A 26,172-nucleotide genomic window follows, 5' to 3' on the forward strand; every position below is an offset into this window, starting at 1 on the left:
CTGTGCATCAGGAGAGGAAATATCTGTCGCTAGTAAGAAGAAAGTAGTGCCAACCCAATTGCCAGGAGGCTGCCCTTCTTTACTGGAGGAAACACATCGGAGGCACCTGTGGAAGGAAGGAAGGAAGGCAGACTGGCTCCTGAACACTATAAATGGAAGATCTGAGCACCGGTGTTTAATGTGAGCCGCTTCTTCCTTGGCCCAGGAGCCCCGCGAAGATTTGCTGTGCAGTGACCCACAATCTTGTTACTTTCTGCCACATTGCTAGGAGCGCAGGCTCTTGTTTTTCAGACACAGGATGGTAATATAAAAGCGGCACCGGTGCACCGGCGAGGCCAAGATTTTGCTAAACTCTTTTTCATTTTTGTAACGCTCGACTGAGCTCTTTTTATCTTTTCGAAGTGGGTGGATTGTTGTAATCTCGGATGTTTCGCCTCCCTCCCTCCCTACTCTCAGCTCTGCCTCCTCACTCAGGCATTTCAACACACACACACCAGAAAAGGCCCACTTACGCTCACACACAAAAAAAAGGCATTGGTTTTTAAAGGCGGCAGCTTCTCCATCCTCTAGGAAGTTTCCCAGCCTTTGCAATTGCAAACTCAGTCCCTCTGAGCCAAGACCATAGCAATAGCAAGTACATTTCTATACCGCTTATCAGTGCACTTGAGCACTCCCTAAGTGGTTTACAATGTGTGTAAGCTAATTTCCCCCCAATAAGCTGGATACTCATTTTAGCAACCCACAAAAGGATGGAAGACTGAGTTGACCCAGAGCCCTTGGCTGGTATTGAACTCACAGCCTTGCCATTTGTGAGTAAGTGGCTGCACTACAGGCATTTAATCACTGCGCCACCAGGGCAAGAACTGTGTTGTATTTTACTCCTAGTTGTATGCCACATGATGGACACAGCCACATGGAAAATTTTGAACCCAAGTATTAAGATTATTTAAAGAGAAAGGTTGTGTTGTGGATTTCCTGCAGTGAGAAGGGGCTGGACATCTTTGAGGACATCTTTCATGGACTGTATAAATGCATTGCAGGCTGGGCTAATGGAAGTGGAATCACAAGAGGGAAGGAGCAATGGTTTGTGGATTATGTTGCACCAAATGCAAATGATTTAAACTAGAATCTTTGTATTCCTCGCCATTTTAATGTTTTAACGATTGGACACTTTTTTATTGCTACGAGGGAATTTTAATTGTCTGTTGGTGGGAGGGACAATGGGCTTTATTTTATATTGTTGTACTTTTATCCTTATTGTAAACTGCCTCGATACAGATGGAGAGGCAGGGTAAAAATAAATTATTATTATTATTATTATTATTATTATTATTATTATTAGCATGTTCACCCTCTGATCATGAGACTGCCTCACAGATGTGTGCCTCAACAGAAAGCACTGAAAATTAAACCAGGGTTTATCTTCCGTTGACCAGTCGCAACACAAAGCATTTCAGAATGCAAGATACAGAAATGGGAGAAAGCAGGCCTTAGGACAGTGAAGTCCAAACTCTGGCTCTCCAGGTGTTTTGGACTTCAGCTCCCCAAATCCCAGACCATTAGCCAAGATGGCTTAGGCTTCTGGGAGCTGAAGTCCAGAACATCTGGAGGGCCAGAGTTTGGACATTACTGCCTTAGGACAAACAGATATCTTTCACTCTCACTATTTCAAAGAGCACCATTTCTAACAACAACTTAAGTGCATTTTCTAATTCCCTAAAAAGAGGGATGGAGCTCTTTGGTTATGGTTTCTTTCTTGACGCTGCTCCCTCCAAAGCTGAGCATGCAACGACGATTCATAGGGAAGGTGTGGGGGAGATGTGCAACCAGAATCCCCTGATTCTGGGGATAATGGGAACCAGGGATAATGGGACTTGAGATTCCGAGAGACCCAAGGGTGAAGCAGTCACTCACCACTCCCAACACTTTGCTTTGCATTTCCAGTTGGCTTCCCTTTGTGTGCCTGTGTTTGTTTGTGTGTTTACGGCTTTTGCAATGGTGTGTGTGTTGCGTTGCATTGCGTTGGAGGGGGAAGACAGGCCGCCAGTCATTTTGCTAAACCGCCCACCGCGAACCCTCCTCTCCCAGTAGCTCCATCCAGCTAATTCAAAACCCTTTCATGCAACGGCGCATTTGGCATGATAATTTTCGGTTGCCGTCGTCGAGAGGCAAAGCAAAAGAGACAAAAGGCATTTCATATTGCCTGGCTGTGATTTTATGAGGCTTCGTCAAAGCATCTCAGTGGGCCTTTTCCAGGAATAAATAAATATATATATATATATATATATATATATATATATATATAGTGGGTTGTCCGGGTTTTTTAAAAGCCATGCGTAGGTTTCTTTATCTGATGTTCGCAAAACAGAGAGACAAGTTGCCATTGGCAAGGAAACTCACAAACACTGCTAAGCCAACTGAGAAGGACAGGAGTAAAGAGATGGACAACCCAACTGATGTTCAGGAGCCTCTCTGCATATGCCCAGAGGCTACTTTGCGCTGAAGCCATTTTAACCATCATTACAAAACATACCATCTCAGCATGCACATAGCAGGGTCATGTTAGGAAGGTCAAAGGCCCCCTCCCCAATTTAAAACATTACTTGATCCACGGCTAACTAGCAATGTGGGATCAGTGGTCCAAGAACCAGACCAGGGACAAAAGAGACCCAGGTTCAAATCCTGAGCCAAGTTGCTGGAAGACCTTGGGACTATCAGCCTCTCTCCAAGGTAAATCTACAGAAACAGAGGCTAAAAGCACCTGGCATTCATTGGTGGTATCCCACCCAATGCCCAACCAGGGCTGACCCAGCTTAGCTTCCAAGATCAAATGGGATCTGGTGGCTTTAGGGTATTTAGGATGCTGGGGAGAATAATAATAATAATAATATTTATTTATATCCCGCCTCTGTGCAACACAACTGGGGCGGCTTACGTATTAAAATATAGACTCCCGTATCTCAATAACCCACCCCTTAAGATACAATTAAACACTTTACAGATTAAAACATACCTTAAAATAATAAAGAGTAGGCTCTAGATATCCTAAATAAAATGATATGCCTCTCGGGAATTTGTCACATGATATGTTTTCTCAATTGCATATTTATTATTATTATTATTATTATTATTATTATTATTATTATTACGTGATCATCTAATTAGATCTGAAGCCTACCCAAGTTAGGGTTTTTTGTTGTTGCAGTAATTCAGTATAATAATTAATTATTACATTTCATGGTTTGGGATATTTTGGAATCCTATTGGTGTTCTTATATAGGTGATTGTTCATTTTTAATTTTTATTTTGCATCGTTCAACAGACATGCTCAGCTCATGGTTGTGTAAAGATGAATTACACAATGGGTCTCAATCCGAACATTAGATCCGACTAGACTACGGCTGTACAAACAGGTGTACCTGCATGTTTACTCACCTTTCAACAATGGACTGAATGGGTCTATTGTAGTTGGGACTAGTGCATGGAATTCTAGTCATGCAGTTAGATATCCTTGGATGGAACCATTAATTCTCTACATTAAATGCAGAAACATTCCCCATGCATTATTCCCTTTTGCAGAACCCCCCGGGACAACCAACATTGGCACATTGGCATCAGTCGCCAACTGATCACACCATCAGTTGCCCAGTATTAGTATGCAGTAGAAGAGTGGTGCAATGCAACTACAATCTACTTAACTGCAGGTTTACTCAGTGCATGCATCAACAGGATCTCTGCCAATATGTTTGCCAACATGGCTAGAATAACGGCCTCGGATTTGAGAGATGTAGGTTCCAGTCTCAAGTCAGCCATATATATATATATATATATATATATATATATAATTTATGTCCTGTTACTTCCGTGAGACTCAGCCAACCGATCATAATCTACCCAGTGGGTTTCATGGATGAAAAGGGATTTCATGCGGAACCTTCTCGCCCCACGGAGAGCATTACACCCCATTGGCTTTACATCAACCATGCCAGTCCTGTCTGGGAATCATCCTGAGCCAAAGAAGCGGCTCATGGCTTTGACTCCAAAGAGACTGCGAATTCGCTTTGCAAGGCTTTAGTTGAAAGGAGCTGTCCAAAGTGCCAGGTTTTAGCCCCCAAAATCAGTTTGGCACCATGGAGAGCTTCAAAAGTTTGTCATGAAACCTATAGAATGAATGCTCTGCTTGAAGGTACATAACAACAGCAACAACACATGAAATGAAGCACCAAATGGCAGAAAAGGTTTAAAGAGTTAAAAGTCTGCACATGTACGCTTTAGAAAATAATGACGATTCGGACTTTAATTTAATATAAGGGATAAGTGCTCCACTCCTCTGACTATGACTGTTTTGTAATTCATTATCGCCAGAGCTGGTTTTTTAACTAAGATTAATATTGTTGTCATGTTTTATCAATTGTTTTGTGTATGTATTTTAGGTTGTCATCCCGCTTCGATCCATCTGGGAAAGGTGGGAAATATAAATAAACTAATAATCATCATAATAATTATTATTATGTAATAATAATTATTATGTAATAATAATTATTATGTAATAATTATTATTATTATGTACTTATGGTAGCAAAATTTTGTTATACCATGTGTAAAATACGTTCCCAATTGGCTGACAGCAATTGATGATAGTCGGTGAAGTTTGATCTGATTTTGCCCTTTTGCCCTTTTGACTTTTGTTTTAATAATTGTACTATTTTGATCATACTATTATCTCAGTATTTATATTTTTCTTATTATATTTTATACTGGTCAATGACCAAATAAACTATTGACTGACAAATAAACTATTATTATTATTAATTTTCTTTTCTTTTTTTAAAGGCATGGTTTACCTGAAAGAGACCAATCTTGGAGCCAGTTTGGATGCCCAGAAGATGCCACTCCATTCAGAGAGAAGCACTCCTTCAAGTACCCAAAGCCAAGAGCCAAAGCATCTCCTTTAAAACCAGCCTTATGACTATATCCTAGAGATTACTGACTATATTATACTTTGGTCAGCAACCTCAAGGCTGTATTTTCCATTACCAGTAGCAAATGTTCAATAATCAATCCTTGTTTGGGGAAATTGCTTTGCAAAACGTTGCACACAGCAAGGTGAGCTTCAGGGGAAAGTGCCCAGGATCAAATTATTGCATGTGTTCAGGACGAACCCAAATTTAAAACCCATTGTTCAGGATGAACCAAAATTGCAAGTGAAAAAGAAAATGCAAGGAAAAAATGAAACTTACTTGTTGAATCATCCTTAAACCAGAAGAAAGGAACCTGAAGAAACTCAGCAAGGCACAACTGTGGGAGGAGGCATGTTGAAAGGAGCCACACAGCAAGGGAATCTACAACAGGGCTGGAAAAGAAAGCAGTTTGTATCAAAAGATTAAACTTCCCACTCATTTTATGGAGGGAGGGATAGCAACGATGCTCAGTGGGTATAGCCAAACCATGATGGGGATGGAGACAAAAGGTTTTGTGATCTTCCAGAGTTCATTACTCCCATGTACACAAACACACACCCCATTGCTTGCAAAGAACTGTCATTGTCTGGCACATACCTGATCATCTGAATCCACCCCACAAAGAAGAAAATGGCGCAAGGATTGCTGACAGATCCCATGTCAATAGGGCAGTGAATCCATTATGGGTTTGGGGTGCTTTATATGAGCTATACAAAGTGCTGAATCTATTGGGGGGTAGGCTTCAGCACTTTGGAGACCCCCTTAAAAGATTGGGCTATTTCAGCCTTAAATTTCAAAGACCTCTCCAAAGTGCTGAACTCTATCACCAAATTGTGTCCAGCATCTTGGGTAGCTCCTTTAGCAATAGCAACGGCGCTTGCATTTCTGTGCCACTTTATAGTTTTATACAGTATATTGATATATATTTAAATTATATATATTTATATTATATATTTCATCTGCTGCTCCTAAATTATGGAATGGCCTGTCAGAAGAGATCCGACAAATTATGAACCTTGACCACTTTAAAAAGGCCACCAAGACGGATCCTCTTCCGACAAGACTTCCCCAATTAGCTGACCCAATTCAGTGATAGGGACTGTCCCGAAGGTTGCCTATGTCATCCAGCTTTGTTATGATGGTTTTAATATTTTAATGGTTAATGCTCGATGTTAATGTCTAATGATTTTAACTGTATTTACAGTTTTATTGGATAATAATTATGGGGGGAGGGTAATGGGATGTATTTTATTATGTTGTATGTTTATTATTGTATGCTGCCTTGATCCTTGGAAGAGGTGGGATAAAAATAAATTATTATTATTATTGTTATTATTATTATTATTAGTGCAGAGCACTCTCTATGCAGCTTACATTGTGTGAGGGCACATTCATTCATTTTCCAGGAGCTGCTGTCCATTTCTCCAAGAACCAGAACTCTCAACATATTCCAGATTTAACATTGAAGACCCTCTCCTTGACAATAGGATCAGCACTTTGGGCATTTGCTTTGACGTTTGGCCTAAAACCAAGGATACACATACAACTAGGGCCCCATTCCCACTTGCAGATAAATCGGTATACTATCCGAATCAATGAATGGATTCGACATCGGAGCATGGTTCCCACTACACTTGCCCCAATCGTATTTTCTGTCATTTTCCTGGCACCAAAATAACCCAACTTGTGCTTCACATTCAGGGATGAATTGATTCAAAATGATTCAGCTCCAGCCAGCCGAAGGGCAAATTTGAAATGATTTCGATCCACTTGTGGTTAACGCTTGGGTTGAATTGATTTGGTGAAAAAGACACGGGGGAAAAAACCAGCATCAAAAAGATGCAGGTTAAATGGGTCTGGTGCATGGGCCCCCTCATCGAACCGATTTAAGTGGGAACCAGGGTCATTTCAATCGGTTCAACCAAATTGCGATCCGGTTTACAAGTTAGTGGGAATAAGGCCTAAGCAGTGATTTATAGTTTGGAGCACTGTCTACTCAGCTTATAAAGGACATATTCATTCATTTTCCAGAAGCTGCTGTCCATTTCTCCAAGAACCAGAACTCTCAGCATGTTCCAGGTTTAACTTTGAAGACTCAGCACTTTGGGCGTTTGCTTTAACGTTTGGCTTAAAACCAAGGACTGATGGGCCTAAAACCAAGGAAGCAAACATACAACTGAAACCACCAGATGCTACTAGAATGGTCTGGGAATGCAAAGGAGCCGAGGCTTACTCATAATCCGGTTCCTCTTCCCCCCAAAAGCCCTCTGTCTCTCCATGCTTTTGTGCGACACTTTCTCTCCTTTTTTCCCAGACAGCGTCTGGCGAAGGCAGGGCATCATTGCATCTGAAGGGTGGCCTTTTCATGCGACAGTGGGATTGAGCAAAGGTCGGTCTTATCTTCCGAAGACGGGGCTGGAAAGGAGAACACACACACATATACACACAGAGAGAAGTCTAAATTTAGCAAATGAAGCTACACATGTCTCCAGGCCTTTATAATCTGCACATCAGCAGGACAAGATGCTTACTCAATAAAAGAGTTGTGCTAAGCGATCGCAGCGTGTAATTCCATAAGGACCCTTCCTTTTTTCTTTTCTTTTTTTTTTTTCCGGGGGAAAACGCTATCATTTTCCATCTCTGTTTAATGAATCATGTGAATTATAGGAACGTTTACAAATGGCTTTCTCTGCAGCCTATTAGTTTGTTTCTGTAGGGTTCTAATGGAAGGCATGCCTCATTTAAAAACTTCCCCTTGCCCTGCAGCCATCAAGAATAAATTGTATTATTATAAGCAGTTACCTTTGAAAATGATCTTGTAAAAATAAAATAATAAAATAAAAATTGTGTGTTGCATTATTGGCAAAGCAAGGTGGGAGGGGTCATCGGAGGAAGCGTTGTCGTTTTTTAGACCTAAAGGCTGCAGGCGGTGACTTGAGTGAGCTTTTATTTTTGCAGCTGTTTGCAGCAGGGAGCAAGGCAACCACTTTGCAGAAAGTGACACCGTTTTGGTAACAGCAAGGTCATTGGGGTGAAATCTGACATGGACCTTTGGCATGGGGCATGAGATTCGGTTGGCTACGCTGGTCTTAAGGTGGTGCAGAAATACTTGTCACGGGAAATGCTTGTCTTCTTTTCCGGATGAACTGTTCATCCTCGCCAGGGAGGCTGACACCATCAACCTGCGCAGCCACTTTTGTCCTGAGGCATGTTTGTCTCGCATTCATTGGGAAATTTCTACTAGAGCAATGCTTTAAGCAATGGCATGCCATGGCTGAGACGCTGCACCACATTTGCAAGGGTAATGCTCCACACCTGTGGTTCTGGACTTACTTCTCCAACAATAGATTCAACCCAGTGGAGCACAATGGCTGCTCCTGCTAACTACCATTCCCATCATGCCTCACCACTAGCCAAGCTGGAGGAAGTTTTAGCCAGGCTTATAAAGACTTGGTTGTAGCTTCTCCCCTTATGGTTACTCTACATCAGTGATGTTCAAACTCTGGCCCACCAGGTGTTTTGGACTTCAGCTCCCAGAATCCCAGACCATTAGCCAAGAGGGCCAGAGTTTGGACATCATTGCTTTACATGTAGCATCACTATAACAGGAGGAGATACAACTAAGCCTTCATGAGCCTAGCTAAAACTTACTCCAGCTTGGCTAATGGTGAGGCATGATGGGAACTGTAGTTCTTCAGAACCTGGAGCCAGCTTGGCAAAGGGAAGGGAGGGCATCCAGGCAATGAAAAAGCAGCTGGTCTTGGCTTCTCAGGAGAAGAGAAACAAAGAGAGTGCTTTTCTCCAACGACCTACATTGCCTCCTTCCTTAGCTGGTCCTCCAGGTTTGACAGTTACTTGAAAGGCAGAAGTTTTGGATCTAATGGTGCAAGGAAAAGATATAGTCACACACCACTACATTAGCAGCAGAGTTGCAACCAGAATACACGTCCGTGTGCAAGTGATTGTGAAACAATCCACTGTGCAAATGTATTCTCTGATGCCACAAATGGAATCTGGAAAAGGAAGGCATTTAGAACATGGAGAAATGGACAGGACAGGAGATGGAGAGGGGATGACCATTTGGACTGGTCAAGTGTCCATATAGTCAGGACAGCAGAGCATTCTTTTAATCCATGAATTAAAAAGGGAGGCATCCGACTTCATGATTACAAGGGTTCAGCATTTGGAGGAAGCGCAGCAAAGACTTCCCCCTCTCAGAGGAAACACATAAGGGCCCCATTCCCATTTACAGATAAATTGGTGTGTGATCCGAATCGATGGATCGATTCAACAGCGGAGCGTGGTTCCCACTACATTTGCTCCCGGTTGTATTTTTTGCCCTCCAAATAATTCACTCGTGGTTTCCATTCACAAACAAATCAATTCAAAATTATTCAGTTCCCGAAGGGGAAATTTGAATCGATTCCAATCTGCATGTGGTTCACACTTGCTCAGAATTGATTTCTTGACAAAGAAGTGGGAAAAAATCAGCGTCAAAAAGATGCAGGTTAAATGGGTCTAGCGCATGGCCCCCCTCTCGGAATCACTTCAGCAATTCAGATTAAGTGGAAACCAGGGTCGTTTGAACTGCTTCAAACCAATTCATGATCTGATTTAAAAGGTTGTGGGAATGAGGCCTAGGAAACACAAACATAGAGAGACTATGCTTTTCTGCAAGACACTGTTCTAGGTCTGACACAACCAGAGATCCAGGAAGGTGATGGAGTGGTCCTTCTCCCAGCTGCAGAAGTGTCACCTATTCTTTACATACCTCCTGCTCTTCCTCTCCAGCCACTAAATAGTCACATTGACCTGCTCTTGGTGTGCGGATGTTGCACAAGGAAGTGCTAACTACCACATTTGCAAAAGCACACACATGCATATAATCCATGGTTACATAAAAGACATGTCACCAACAGGATCCCAGGATTCCTGTTCCCACCAAGAACTTGGTGAAATATCTCCATAATGCAAAGTAAGGGGAAGATATTTCCTGCTCAGGTGCTTTATTGCCAGTCCTGTTCTTCTTGATCTTTTTCTGGAATTTCAAGAGGCTTTGAGGTGTAGGAAGAGGGCTGGCGATTTCTAAATTTAACGCTGAAGTCAGTACATGCGGAGGAGGTGGCTGCTTTTAGCTTGTTGGGTTCTTCGCCTCCTCCGTCTCCTCCGCTTGTGATCAATGAATGAGCGCACAAGCGTTGATAAAACAGCATTTAAAAAAGCAACTCACACATTGATGTTAGTAAAAAAAGGGGGCAAGGGAAGAAAACATAAAGGAACTGCGAGGATTCAAAGTTGCAGGAAACCAAATTCAGTTTGTTTGTTTTTAAATGGAACATTGGCCTAAATCCTGTTGTTAGTTCTACCTAGAATAAAACCACCAAATCCACGGGATTTTCCTAAGTGTTGACTTCAATGAGTCTAGTATTCTAGTTAGGATTAATCTCAGTGTGCAGTTTTACGCCAATTTCATTTATAAGCCTTCTTGAGATCTTGTGATTTAGGGCATGATATAAATATTTGTATCATGGCTTCCCTTCCAACTGTGTTGTTCCTTAACTGTTGTTAACCACTTTGGGAATAAAGGTATAGAGGTATTCCTAAATACCTTGAAGACACAAGATCCCATCCGTTCTCGGAATCGAAGCAGAATCAGCACTGGTTGTGATCTATTTATTTATGGGATTTATATCCTGTATTTCTTCCAAAATGAGATTCAAGGAGGCTGGTACTTGGATGGGAGGCTGCAAATGAATAGTAAGTAATGTTTCAGAGGATGCAGTGTCTCTCGAGTCCCTTGGTTCATGTTTGGATGCTGCGTTTGGTGGTCCCTATGTAGACTGGTCCACAGCTGTATGGTTTGAGGTTGGATTGTTCACCTATCAAGGATACCTTTAGACATGGATTCGAATCCTGGCAGAAGAGGGTGGCCCTGGTTTGCCTTTGGGGTCCCTTCCAGCTCTATGCTTCCTTGTTGCAAGGCTCTTTGGGGCTGTCTGAAGACGCACTCCTTGGACTCTGAAAGCCATTGTAATTTCGAAATCTATATCGATTTCAACAATTAGGGATATTGGCCTCTGCTGCCGAGCGGCTACAAGTGGGGAGTTATCTGAGGAGGTCAAATTCCCTGGCAGATGATGCTATTTGGCTATTTCTTCCCTATTATGCCACAAAATGAGCAATCTCCCAGCCATTGAGCGGCTGTATGTCAGGATAATATGCGCTTAATAGACCTCCCCCCCCCAACCGCCCCCTCGGTTACCTTTTCAGGGATGTCGCTTGGAGTCGCCAGCCCCATTCTGCAGCATGAATGAGGATGACAAATGGCCTCCTTGATGGAAGTGGAGGCATATAATAATCATCAGGCTGAACAGTCCGAATGGATGGCAGAAGCAGGCATTTCAGCCGCTGTGCAGCCCTCTTGCAATGCTTGGTCTGGGGATGCTTGATGCTCTGGTCCCAGGGCAAAGGATCGATTAAAATGGTTGGGTCCCTGGAGCGATTCCAAAGATATGAGTTCCTCTTCTGGGCAGAAACATTGATAAACATTAGTCCTGACTAACTGACTCAATTGCGTCAACCTATGTCTTGACTCACCCTTCAACCACTGATGTAATGGGTCTACTCTAGTCTACTCTAGGATTTAATACCCAGAGCATAAAAGCAGACCCAAACTCTTCATGTGTGAACCCATTTTCTCCCCAGACACTTGAATGATATTAAGAGCCTACTCCCCTGGTTTTTCAGTGAATAACTCTAGTAACACACAAAGGCCACAATCCTGTTGGTGCCATGTGCAAACATGCATTCCCTTATGCATGTGGTTGTTGTTGTTGTTATTATTATTATTATTATTATTATTATTAAGCTTTATTTATATAGCACTGTAAATTTACACAGCACTGTACATAAAATCTTTTAATTAGACGGTTCCCTGCCTTCAGGCTTACAATCTAAGAAGACACAACACAAAAAGAGAAGGGAATGGTTGTGGAGAAGGGGATCAGGTCCAGCATTCTTCTCTCGCTCTGAGGCCTGGACCAAGGCAGATGGACAGATGGAGGGCTCTGTATCTTAAGGATAGGCCTGATGTCATTGGCCCACCCTCTCTCCCCCTCAGAGGCCAGGATGGAGTAGGATGCCTTCTGGGAGGGCTCAGTTCCTTTAGGGAGGCCCGATAGCATTGGCCTACCTTTCTCTCCCCCTCGGAGGCCAGGATGGAGTTGGATGCACTTTTTGGCCAAATTGCACAATGGCCAAATTCAGTTCATGGCTGCATGTGTGGATTTGTCCAACTAATGCTCACACAGCTGCGCATTCTTGAATGGTACATAGCTATTTCTTGGTGTCTTGAATTCACTGGGTCTATAGAAAGAGCCCTTGTCCCTTCTTTGTTGCCCAATGAGGGACTGAGGCTTCATCTGCACTGCAGACATAATGCATTTTGACACCACTATGGAATCCTGGGATTTGTAGGTTTGCAAGGTCTTTAGTTTTGCGAGGCTCTACTGGAGCCTCACAAAACTACCAATCCCAGGATTGTGTAGGATGGAACCATGGATGGTTAAAATGGTGCCAGGCTGCATTATTTCCACAATGCAGATGCACCCTTAGTCAAGGTGTGACCTCACAGTAATATGTTTAAAACGTGATGTTGGGCATTTGGCCTGTTTTAGAAAACAATGGCCTGTTACAGACTGCCAAAATAAAGCTGCTTCGGGTCTCTTTGGAGGTATGCTGTTTAAATGATGCATGCATCCTAAGAATCCGGAAGCTGCACCAAAGCTGCACTCCAGTGCTTAGGAATGGAGTGTGGCTTTGGCGCGACCTCTGGACTCTTAGGACCCATGCATCACTTAAATAGCATACCTCCAAAGACACCCGAAGCAGTTTTATTTTGGCAGTCTGTAACAGGCCACTGAAGCCGATCCGTGGGAGAGGAGCCGCCATGGCTGTCTCCAGTGAAACTAGCGAAGCGATCTGTGTTGCGGACCTTGAAAGCGCACCGCCTCCCACCCTCCGAGTAACAAAGCCTTTGTGTATGTAAACCCAGGGAGGCTTTTTAAGCTGCGGTTGTCAACGTGTTGCGATAATTGCTAGCAGGCAATCTGTGTGCAAGAAAAGTTGCCAAAGTATTTGTCAATAACATGTTGTCGAAGCCATTGTTGATACCAACCAACCTCTTGAGCATCTGACACGGATGTTTTCAAAGCGTCAGGCGCCTTTGCTTCCCTCTGCGCAAATGATAAAAGGAGGAAGAGGGGAAGGAGAAGCCTAACGGCACCTTTAACAGGGACCTAGATATTTTTGTATGAGCTTTCAGGGATTAAAAGACATTTCCCCCAATGCACCGATAGAGTACTACTCTATTAGCCTCAAATATATGTTCAGAGTTTGGAATGCATCTCAACATTTCCTCCTCGGAGGGGAGGGATTTCTGCTGTTATCTGCTGATTTTAATTTGTATTTATAGTGTTGGTATTTTAGTTTTAAAGTAAGGAATAAGGGGATATGTAATTTTGGTTATGCATGTGTTAAGTATTTATGTATAAGGGGATATGTCATTTTAGTTATGTATGTGTTAGGTATTTATTTATGTATTCTATTGTAACCTGCCTTGATCCTTCTGGAAAGACGAGATATAAATAAAATCTATTATTATTATTATTAGTAGTAGTAGTAGTAGTAGTAGAAAATTGAAATAGTTAAAAGATTTTCCATACCTTGGTTGAGTCAGAATGGAGACTGCAGTCAAGAAATCAGAAGAAGGCGTAAGTCAAGAAACTAGCCAAAATCTGCAAGTGTAAATATATATATATCATTAAATCCCAAAGTCAAAATCATCCAGGCGATTTCTGATTTCGGTGTGCAGTTATGTGAATGCCGGACAGCAAAGGGAGAAAAACCAACTCATTTGAAATGCATTGCCGGAGGACAGATTTGGACTACCAAAGGGAGAAATAAATTGGCCTGAGAGCAGATCAACTCTCACTATGAGACGAATATGACTAAACAACGTGATTCATTGGGGGAAAATGCAAGGGAAGGCCGAAGGAAAAGAGGAACACTACATTAACAGGAGAATAAACTCCTATCAAGGAGGCTATGGCTGCTGCCTTGAGTGTGCAAGGGCTAATGCTGCTTAACAGAAGCTGAGCTATATGGCCATTTTGCTGAATACTGTCATTTTTGCAAATGATAGCATCTCTGCCAATGAGCTCCATCATGTAATGGAAAATAAGGCATAGGGACTTTTCTGCAATCCCATTGAGTCAGGGATGCCGTTGAAGGCACTGACCAAATAGTTACACATCATCCAAGAATGTGCAGTCTTGTCGGTTAGTCCCATGTAGAGCAAACCCATGGTGAGTCCACAAATAGGTAAATCCCATTGATTCAGTGGTTCTACCGCATGCAGGATTAACCATATAGCCACATGCAGGAGGGGATTTACACCAGCGAAGGACAGCGATGGGATCCTGACCATGATCTGGGCCGTGATGGTCAACCTGTTGGTCAGTTATGGTGGCATGCATCAGACTCATAATATCACAACTCACTTTTTTTGGTCAATGTGAAGGTTGGAATTCTTTACTCATCATAAAACAATCAAAATTCACCTCCCCTCCCCTAAAAACCAACTTTCGAACTATGCAATCCCTGCAACACAGCTGTGTCTTTGGAAACTGATCAATGGAGATGCCATGGCATGTGCTGCAAGGACATCATCTGCAGGGACTTCTTAGGAATGAGGTGCAGCCAGCCACAGGTCAGTAGCTGGAAACATGTCCCTGATCCTCTTATTTTCCAACACAGAAATGCCCATGTCACAGGGGCTGCATCCCTTAAAACATGGGTTTGGGAAGGGATGTAGTACCTGAAGGTGAAGCTATGAGATACAGCCATATGTGACATGTATGTTTTGTGATGCAATGATGTCTTCCAGATCTACTAGCACTTTGACTGACACACCCAGTACCTTAAAATTCAACAAACTGCAGCCGTTTCCGAGTTTGAGCAACACAATAAGGTTTTTTAAAAAATGAAACATTTTTGAAATATGGGATATCAGGGCCTCAGCCCACCTTCTAGTTTAGCAGCGCTATTCCTCTCTCCCCCTTGCAAATATATTATTCTGGGCCATCAATTATGCTGGGTTTGCAAGGACCCCAACAATAGAAATAAATGCAACATAATCTCTTTTGCATGAGCCAGCTGTAAGCCTTTATAGGGCCTTTATCTACCCAATATAACAAGGCGCTGATAACACCAGCCGCTTTTAAAAATTATCTTGTAGGTTTAACAGTTTCTGCTATTCGGCGCGTGTTACTTGTTGCTAAGTAACTATCTGTTCGGGGCTAAACAAAAGCTCCTGGAAGGGGAAGAGGGATGATACTGTTTGTGCGCTCCTTGGCACAATTTTGCCCAAGGGAGGAGGCAACACAAGGGCTCCGGAGTCAACCCCATTGTCCACAACGTTGACAGATGGTTCCTTGGTCCCCCAGGCTCACCGCAAAAGCAACATCAGTGCCCTGGATCAGCTTTCCCCGATCTATTGGGTTGCAGCAATGCTCAATGCTGGCAGGGGGATTCTGGGAAGAGCAGTCCAAAAACATATCTTCTGCAGGCTTTGATTCTTTGCATTATAATTCTGTCCCTTCTTGCTTTCTATTTAGTCTGTTCCTTTTGGTTCAGTTATGCCCTGCATCCCAATCCTAGAATCTTAGAGCTGGAAGAAGCCTCAAGGGATACCTAGGTCTCATTCCCACTACTTTTTAAATCGGATCATGAATTAGTTTGAATCGGTTCAAATGACCCTGGTTTCCACTTAATCCGAATTGCTGAAGCGATTCGGTGAGGTGGGGCCACGCGCTAGACTCATTTAACCCGCGTCTTTTTGATGCTGATGTTTTCTGTGTCTTTTTGGATAAATCGATTCTGTGCAAGTGTGAACCACAAGTGGATCAGAATTTATTTAAATTTGCCCTTTGGCTGGCTGGAGCAGATCCATTTTGAACCGATTCATTCATGAATGGGAATCACAAGTGGGTTATTTTACAAGGGAAAAGTGCGACTGGGGCAAATGTAGCAGGAACCAATGTCGAATGAATCCATCGATTCAGATCGCAAACCAATTTATCTGTAAGTGGGAATGAGGCCCCAGTGCAACCCTCTGCAGTGCAGATGCAGCCCAAGTTGGCTATTGGCTATGATACTGACTATAACTAGGAAGCCTGGCAAATTTTCCATCACATCCTAGGTAAGGGTGACCTTACCCAGGATAAGATACCATCCTTGTGCATCCTTGAGCAACATTGGAGAAAATGCAGCCCCTTTTCCCATCATTTATTCCACTATCTTCTGCAGTCAGGGACGCTGCTGGATGCCTCACTTCCAGAGGCTCCAAAAGCCCTTCTCACCTTTTTCCTTACCAAGGCAACTATCAGCAACTTATCTTGATCATTTTTATCTATTCTGCTTGCATCTCCTCCTTCTCTGCTCTGTTCCCTTGCTCTCCATCAAACAATCCCTGTTACGCTCTTTCCATGGAGGTGATTGTGGGGAAAGTCTACAGAAGATGGCCAGAATCTCTTCGGGATTTCATTTTGGAGCAAATGTCATTATGCATCTGATTTTGCTTCCTCAGAGGTTTCACAAGGGTTGTGCAAACCATGCAATGCCATTGTAATCCAACTGGGGAGGCCCTATAAATTCAGCCCTTTGTGGCGAATGTGGAACTGGGTTGACTGTGGCACAAAAGCAGAATGCACAACCACATCGCCCATTGTGCAATTAGTTGTACAACTGAATGTGACCTGATACAGCAACCTAGTTGTGTTGGTGCAATTTCACACCATGCAACCGGTGAACAGGCTTTCCATCCATGAGCAAACAAAGGCCTCTCTGCAAGATAACTTTGGGTTCCTGGGGGGAAATGCACACCGTTCTCTGCCTGCAGCCTACATGACCCCCAGGTCAGCCTTTTATCACAATGTTTGGGATCTAGGAAGACAATAATGGCAACCATTGATTTCTCTGAAAGGGGGATCATGACCTTTATGAATCTCAAATGTGTTTTGGAATCTCAAGGGGGAGGCAGAGTTGTAGAAACCACTTTGGTCGAACACAAAGGAGCAGAAATCAATCTGTGGCGAAGACTCTCAAAAGTAAGATTCTTTTTGAAAGGACATTTAATTTTAGAGGGCGGAGTGGCACAGAGGAAGCGCTCCGAAAAAGAGGCCATTTTGCATGAGTTTTCAGGAAAACTAGTCTTCCAAGGAAGTTTCCTTCATCTTGGAAAGAAGATTGGGGAGCACCTTTAGGGACTTGGGGAGTATCTGCGACAAACAGGAGAAGAATTTGGGTTCGGGCATAACATGAATGTAGCATAAGGTAAGAACGGTTCAAGGAAGAGTTTGGAGATGGAAGGAGAAAGAAAGTGTAGGAAGGAAGGAAGGAAGGAAGGAAGGAAGGAAGGAAAGGGAGAGCATTTGAGTGGAAGGATAGAGAAAAGAGAAGGATCTTGGAAGAGGAGTTGTGGAAAAGAAAGTATAGAGAGAGGGGATAAGGTTTGAAGGGAAAAGCTGGCATAAGAAATACTTTTAAGCACATTGAACATTAATAGCTGGAAGGGATTAAACGAAATGATTTAAGAATTTCCTGCTATTTGGGAACTATCCTTACCCTTGATATACTTTACTGCCTTTGTTCTTATAAACACAGGTGTATATAATTACATATATACATATATAGGTATATATATCTATGTATTTGTTTATGTGTTGATATTACGATATGACTTCGATGTATAAACTGGTTAAAATGTGATTGTTTGGATGTAAGCTTTTAATTTTTTAGTTGTTCAATAATAATAATAATAATAATAGAATTACTCACTCAGCCACAGAAACCTTCCAAGTGACACTCTCTCGGCCTCAAAGGAAGGCCATGGCAGATGTCTTCTTCTTGGGAGTCTGCAGTGGTTCTGTGGCTTCAGTGCTGGACTGGGACACAAGGGGTCCAGGGTTCAAATGACAGCTTGGTTGTGGAAACCCACTGGGCGACCTTAGCCAAGTCACACACTCTCATGCTCAGAGGAAGGCCATGGCAAATTTCCACTGGCAAGGGTTGAACTGAATGTTCAGCCTGGAGAAGAGAGGGTTAAGAGGTGATATGAGAGCCCTGTTTGAATATTTGAAGGGGTGTCATATTGAGGAGGGAGCAAGCTTATTTTCTGCTGCTCCAGAGAACAGGACCAGGAACAATGGATGCAAGCTCCAGGAAAAGAGATTCCAACTCAGCATTAGGAGGAACTTCCTGAGAGTAAGGGTTGTTCAACAGTTGAACACACTCATTCCTCAGAAATTATAGTGGAGTCTCCTTCTTTGGAGGTCTTTAAACAGAGGCTGGATGGCCATCTGTCAAAATGGGGATGCTTTGATGGAGAGTTCCTGCATGGTAGAATAGAGTTGGGCTGGATGGCCCTTCTTGGGGTCTCTTCCATCTCTAAGATTGTATGATTCTATGAAGGCACATAAGACCAACAAAAATAGTTAAAACAGTAGTGCTAGTTTTGAGAAACATCTCAAGGGACTGTTGTTTCCAGTGGCCATGGCTCTCCCGCCCCAGATCTTTGGGTTCTCCAGGGAGAGTGAAATCTTCCCTGGCCTCCCTCCAGATTTGTGTCCAGGGCCTCCTCCTCCTCCTTCTCCTTCTTTGCAAACCACTAAGAGGCCTGGCGCCGGTTCCCAGTTGGCCCAGTTTCCAAGGCGAACAGCATCCGAAATCACCTGCCTGCTTCTTCCGGCATTTGACAGGGTGACGGGGAAACCATCTGGCGCTGCTTAAGAGACAGTTGGAGAGGTTGAGTATTGAAATTCATCACGGTCACAGCAGAACAGGTAAAAAAAGGAAAGGAAGCAGGGAAGCCAACGCCAACGTGGTTCAGCAGAAGGTGGAAGGAACAAGAGGGAAGAAACAGGCAGGCAGTTGGCACTCCGGAAACAACAACAATCCAGTAGGAGCTCTTGCAAGTGTCAGGAGAAGGAGGAGGTAAAAGAAGATTCACCCAGGATGAGGAAGAATGTTCTGAAGTCCCATCAAAAACAATGGCCATGAGATTATCATTTTCATGCTCTGCAGCCTCTTTTTGAGGGGGATCAAAAAAAGGAGGTGAACTTTCAATAGAAAATTGGTGGAGGAAAACCAGGGACATGTGGCTGATGGAGAAACTCACAGATGATATAAGAAAGTCAAATTGAAAAAACCTTCCTTTACTGGGAAATGGTTCCTTTTCATAGAGTACATCAACGATAATTCGTATCAGATACAGCCTCCATCACTCCATCAAGCGTTCTGGAAAGATGTTCTTCATGAAGACTCAGCCGCGCCAGGATCTGATTATCATTGGAACTTCATTAACACTATGGATCTTTTAAAGAATTTCCTCAATACTCTTCTTCTATGTTATCATATCCATATTGTTCTTGTTAGTTCATTATTAATAACTGTATAATGTAGAGAACTCTGTCGAGGTTGTTAAACTCTTGCATGCCCATGTTTTCTGTGTTGTTATCTAGCGCTTCCCAAACTTGAATTGCGGTGACCCTCCCTGCCCAAATATAACACAATTTGAGCAACAACTTCCTCACCAGGAAGGGCTATTACAGCTTTTCAAGGGAAATTGTTTGGTTAAACACAAAGCTTCCATAAAGCCCATTTTACTCCTTCCTTGGATGAGGGGTCCATGCTGAACTGGCCCTTATTTGAGCCGTTTTTTGTTCCTGGATGGGGAGCGGATGCCCACTTTTCACCGTTATTTTTGTCTCCACCTTTCTTCTCATCCCATTAAAACCAAGCAGTGCTATTAACGTAATTTTTTAGAGCGACAAATGGTGACTAAATAAAGGGCTCTTTGGGGGCAATTGGGCTCTAATCCATCCGCCTCCCCAAGGAGGGAAGCAATAAAAATGGCCCAAACATTGCAATCAGGATGCTTTCGCTTTGCTTCAGAAAGCTCCCTTGCTGAGCGGAAATTTGCCATTTCAAATTTTGCCAGAGAAAAGAGCTTTGCTACTAGTTAAGACAGTCCTCTAGAAAGCAGAGCTTGGAAACAATCTTTTTATTTTCTTCTGTTGTTGTTGTTGTTGTTGTTGTTGTTGTTGTTGTTGTTGTCATAAGGCTGGCGGATTCTGGGACTGGGTCTGCAGAGGTTTGCTATTGTCTTCAATGCAGAATGCCAACCAATATTTGTCACGTAGGAGACACTGTATTGGGCCTAGATGTTGTTTTTTTCTATTAGTGGTAAAAATGTAATCATTTTGTGGTAGCATGGTTAAAATTTAGATATTTACTTATGCCCAAGGGCTGAAATGAGAGCAAAGGATTGTTATTCCAGGTCATGTCAAATGTTCTGTTTTGGAAGGTACACAACTCTGAATGGCTCCAGATTAGAATTTTTAACCCAAATAAAAGGAAGTGCCGTATAAACGGTTTGAGTTCAGTGAAACACAACGTATAGATAAAAGATTGATTTACGTGGGATAGAGACATATGCTAGGATATCCAATGAATATAAAGGGGGGTGTAAATGTTTAATTCAGTGTAACCAATGAAAATGTGATTTGTAGTTTCCTTTGTTCAAAATTCTATAAAAACTGGGTTCACTTTGAATTCGGGGTCCCAGTAATTTGAAAGGATTTCCTGCTGGGAACAATGCTGCAGCTAAAAGAAACTGTGGTGTAGAACAGACCACCCCAAAAGGGCAGCCTGCCGGTGGCCTTTTTCCCTCCAGAGGGATGCCGCAGCTGCCAGACATCCATCCGGAGTAAAAAGAGCCTGGAAAAATGCGTTCTTTTTGTGCCGCTGGGCGCAAACCTCCTCTGAACTTCAACTACAGACGCCCCATTAAGTCTATAGATGGCGCATTTGTGACGTATGTGACACACAGCGATGTGCGGATGCTGCACATTGCTGATGTCAAAATGGTGGCGCCCGTATGGACGAGACGCCGCCATTACTATTATGCTAGGGTTAGGGACAGTGTGGTTTGTGTGCGGTCCCTAACCCTAAAATCGGCGCCAGCACAGCGCATTTGGCTCGTCTGTTCTGGGTCCATGTTTTCCTTTCCAATCAGCTCCAGGTCTCCCTGCCAAGTCTGGTTATAATTCTGGTTTTTAAATTAATCCATAACAATTTCATTCCATGCCTGTCTTCTGGTTGGGCGGCTGGTGACTTCCATGCCAGAAGGTGGGCAAATCCTCTCTGTTTTTCAGGCCAAATTTTAAAGGCCAAGGTTTCAGCATCTTGGATACTTCCTCTGAAGTCCATCCCAAAACCAGTTTTGGCTTCCACATCCCCACTGATGCAATGTTTCCACACATCCAACTAGAGAAGCCCCATTAAGTCATAGAAACTTATACACCTCCATGGAGTGCTATGGCAGCAATCGGGTAGATTTGTAAAGCTACAGACAATTTTGTACAAAGCTGCAGAGTTAAATTTTCCAGACCCCAAAGAAAAGACCGTTTGAACGCCATGTTGGTTACAGATGTGTGTGTGTGTTTGTGATGTGTTTAAAATGCCCCATCAGCAGCCTCTCTCCTGATTATTGCCACTTCCTCCACCGACATACAGTAGTGGAAACTGAAATTCAATTTGGGGGTTGTCAGCTTAGTAAATGGTATTCTTTAGGGGTGATCTCCTAGTAAATACACTTAAACTCCAAATTAGAGAGCAAGATTGCTCAGCCGGGGAGCTGTTTGCCGGAGCTCAAGGGGGCTTCTCGACAGAAGAGGTGTCACGCTAAGGACGGCAACGCTGGTGATGAAAAATGGCCGTTTTCCATCAAACAGCTTAGCGCTGTCGCTTCTCATTGCTCAGCTTTGCAGACTGATGTTCCAAATGCCAAATATGCCTGAGAGTCAGCAGTTCCAAATGAAATCGGTTTCACTGAGCAAAGCATCCTCAACTGCGTCTTGTGGTGGAGGAAACCATGCCCACCTTTGAGCCACATTCCCTCTATTGGGCGATGCTTAGTTTAGGGACGGGCGACATACAAACGGTGCTCAAGTGCAATAACCATTAGCCATCGCCAGTGCTGAGGACTGCTGGGAGTTGCGGTCCAACAACATCTGCAAAGCAATGAATGCTCACGGTCCAATGTCAGCAGGGCGATGAATCTGGTCTGGGCTTTAGTGCAAACTCTAATTAATATTCCCAACAGATTGAACCCCTATCTCCAAAGTCAATTTAGCACCTTTGCTGCACAATGGACACGTTTATTTAATGCAACGGTTCTCAATCTTTGGTCCTCCAGGTGTTTTGGACTTCAACTCCCAGAAACCCCAGCTAACTTGGCCAACAACCAGGAATTTGAGGAAGTCCCCAAATTTTGCGACTTCGGAAGTCCATAACATTTGGAGGGCAAAAGGTTGGGAACCACTGTCAGCTTTGGAGATGCTGCTGCTAGTCTTTGAAGGGTCGACTCCTCTCTCTCTCTCTCTCTCTCTCTCTCTCTCTCTCTCTCTCTCTCCCTCCCTACCTCCTTCCCTTCTTTCCTCCCTCTTTCTCTCAGATTTGGCAATTTTTCTCATCCTCTCTTGGGCTGGGATTCCAGCCAGGTGCCCACTGTGCCAGCTGGGCCTCTATCTTTTGGTAAAAACGTCCTCCTCTTCTGACCATTGGGCATTGCTCCCCAAGCCATCATAGGCATGTCATCCCTTCCGCAAGCACTGTCTAAGAGCTCCTTCTCTTGATGGCGAAGATGGCTGAGTATCTGTTTGAGTCGTAGCCAGCCAGGGCTTCTTGGTGGAGCATCCATGCCAGGTTTTTCCAGAGCTACTCCAGCATTAACAACGTGTTTCTATGGGAGCTCTCCAAGGTGTTGAACCCCGTAATAGAGTCACCAGCTGCCTCTGGTTTGAGCCGCAATTATCCTATTATCGGTAAGACTGGTTCCAAATGGTTCAGTTTCAAAAAAGAGAGAAGGAAAAAGGAAAGGAAAGGAAAGACAATGGGAAATCCTGTTGCTGTCCTACTTCTGTGTGCATAATTTTACAGAAGTAGTAGCCTTTTTTTTGGGGGGGGGGGGCGCTGCACAATGGACATGTTTGTTGAATGCATTGGTTTCCAATCTTTGGTCCTCCAGGTGTTTTGGACTTCAACTCCCAGAAGCCCCAGCTAACTTGGCCAACAATCAGGAATTCTGAGAAGTGAAGTCCATAAGACCTGGAAGGCCAAAGGTTGGTTTAATGGTTTCATAAGCAGAATTCCACAAGTGCAACCATTGTGTTGGTTAAACAACCCTATGTGTTAACTCACCAAGCAGAAATTGATTCAATAAGTCTCCTCCAAGTGGACGAATTAATAGCAGGATTCGAGCCATTCAGCGGTACATCTTTGAACCTGAATAACAATTCAGCACCTTCAATGTCCCATTTAATCTGGAATTGAAGGTTTTCATAGCCGGCATCCATGGCTGTGTGGCCATGTTCTGGAAGAGTTTCTTCCTGACATTTCGCCAGCATCTGTGGCTGGCATCTTCAGAGCAGAAACAGTTCCTGGGCATTATTCCCCTTTGCAAAAAGGGACTTTGAACAGATGCACGTTGGCAGAAACACTATCAGTGGCACAAGGTTAGCATTCAGCAGAAGGATAGTATAGTGCAACCACTGTTTATCTACAAGAGTGTAGGTTTACAGTAAACAAGCACCATGTGGCTGTCAGCCAAATGTCTCACCTTTGAGGCAGTGGGTAATGCTTTTAATGCTCCTCGTGTGCTATATTGAGACATTGCTGCATGTCTGCGCAAGCACCACCTTTCCCCCCCTTTCCTAATGCTGATGGGATACAGAGCAGTGGATTTCACCTTGACCTACAAATGCTGACCTTACAGCATTAATGGCATTTCCATTTCTACAAGGTCCTTGGGCTCAGAGAATGACAGATTTCCTCCTCTCTCTCTACTTGACACGCCAGGGACGCTAATCCAGGGAATTATTTTTCTCGACTTGTGATCTGCATCATTTCATTCCTCTGACAAGCTCTGACACGTCTGAAATTCCTAGATTCCCAGATAGGAGGGACTCATTATTTCGGGCGGAAATGTCCGTGAAACATGTCATGTGCCTCCTGGCGCTAATCTCAGGTTACTTTAGACTTTGTTTTTGACTTCCTTTAGCATGATAGGATGATTAATTAAACCTGCCAAGACGGTCTAACAAGGGGATTGTAAGAGATCCAGTGTGCCACGCTGTGATCAAAAGGACCTGAGAGCAATGTGGAAGATGGAGGAGAAGACCTTCAACAAAATGGGTCTGGCTGCATTTTCCAGTGAATTAATGCCTTCGTAGGTCTTCCTCAAACCTCTCAAAAGCCACAGTCCTATTGGTACCATATCCATATGCAACATCCATCACATTTGCAGTTGTACTCTTTTGCTTGTCGTACTACCAGTTTATGTGGCTCATGGTTGTGTAAGAAGAGTTCCACAAGCATAAACATTTCAAATGGGCCTTATGGTCAGTTCCAGTTAGAGTAGAGCCATTGTATCAATGGGATTTACCTATGGGATGACCCACGATTCAACCGTCTTTTTGGTGGGCCTCCTCTACGGGAATGAACCAACAGTATTCCAGCAAACTTATTCAGGAGTAATTTTGTTGGCCATGTAGTGGGTTTAGTATTCCAGCAGTACATGTTGTGCATTATTGGATGGTGTGTAACTATTGATCAGCCTCTTCAATGGTTCCTTGGGTTTGAAGAAAGAGCCCATTGTTCCCCATCACATAAAAGGATAAGAAGTAGCAACACGGAGTTAATGCTTCTGCTCTACATGGGGCTTACCACCCATTTTCCAAGCATATTTTTATGGATGTTGCATAGCTATGAGTCAATGCGCCCCATGCTTTGCTTCCTGGGATCACAGAAACATTATTCCTCGTCACCCAAGGAAGCAAGAAATGTGCGCATTGATGGATACACCATCAGCTGCACATCAGTATTCAGCAGAAGGACGGGGGTAACATAGCCATTGTGTAATGACACGAGTGCGGATTTGTACTGTGCAAGCAAGATGTCAGAGCTCAGGCACGGCTTCAAAATAGCACCAAAGCAAAGCGCCTTTTGTAGAGCTGCTGCTTTATGAATTTATGCTGATTAATCCAGGAGTGAATACATTAAACGTGCGGCACACTCCCTTCATTTCTCCATGCTGCATGCACGCCTTTAGTAGGCATAATTTTAGCAGAGGAAGGGCTCTCTGTCCAGTTTTCGTGGATAGGAATGCCTCTTCTGAAATGATACTGGACTGCTCAAGTTTCGTGTGTGTGTGTGTGTGTGTGTGTGTGTGTAATGTGTGTAATGTGTGTAATGTTGACAATCTATTTTCACTTTAGGCGCAAAAATCAGACGTATTTTTAATTTGGTCAAAATATTAAGTGGAATAACCAATAATGCTCTTGGATCCATTTTTTGGTCTTTTTGGCAGTCTATGGGGTCCATAGATCTCCCCTCCAGCACCATTTGTTGTTGGTTTTGTTGTGTGTCTTCAAGTCATTTCCAACTTATTAAATCACTATTAAATAAAGTGATACCACTTTAACCGTCAAGGCTCAATGCTACGGGATTCTGGAATTTGTAGTTTGGTGAGATATTTAGCCTTCCTTGTAAGAGTACTCTGGTGCCCCCACCAAACTACGGATCCCAGAATTCCAATGAACGGAGCCATGAAAGTCAAAGTGGTACCAAACTGGATTATTTATGCAGTGGACAGGAAGCTTAGTCTTTTTCTGATTTCATGTCCAAAGTTTCCATTTTGATTGACAACAGATTGAAAGTGTAGAATGGTGGTTCCCAAACATCCCAAGTATTTTGGACTTCAGTTCCCCAAATCCTTGACTGTTGGCCAAGTTGGCTGGGGCTGCTGGGAGTTGAAGTCCAAAACACCTGGAGGGCCAGAGTTTGGTGTAGAAAAAAGAAATCTCTACTTCTTTTTTAACTATTTCAGCCAGAGCAGATCCATTGACTCCACTATTGATCAGAGAGTCAACTCTTATCCAAATCCCACTGAATCTGTGCATCTACCTTTTGGGGGACTGATCAGTTTAGTCCTGGAAAGTGTACAGAAATGCAATTTTTGAGTTTGAGTTTTGCTCTGCATCATCTTCTGCCTTTTGGCTTTTATCCCAAAATATCGCAGAAGACGGAAGCC

Source organism: Sceloporus occidentalis, unplaced genomic scaffold (assembly GCF_023333645.1).
Source record: "Sceloporus occidentalis isolate IW3139 unplaced genomic scaffold, rSceOcc1.0.p SCAF_13, whole genome shotgun sequence".
In the NCBI taxonomy this organism is placed as follows: Eukaryota; Metazoa; Chordata; class Lepidosauria; order Squamata; family Phrynosomatidae; genus Sceloporus; species Sceloporus occidentalis.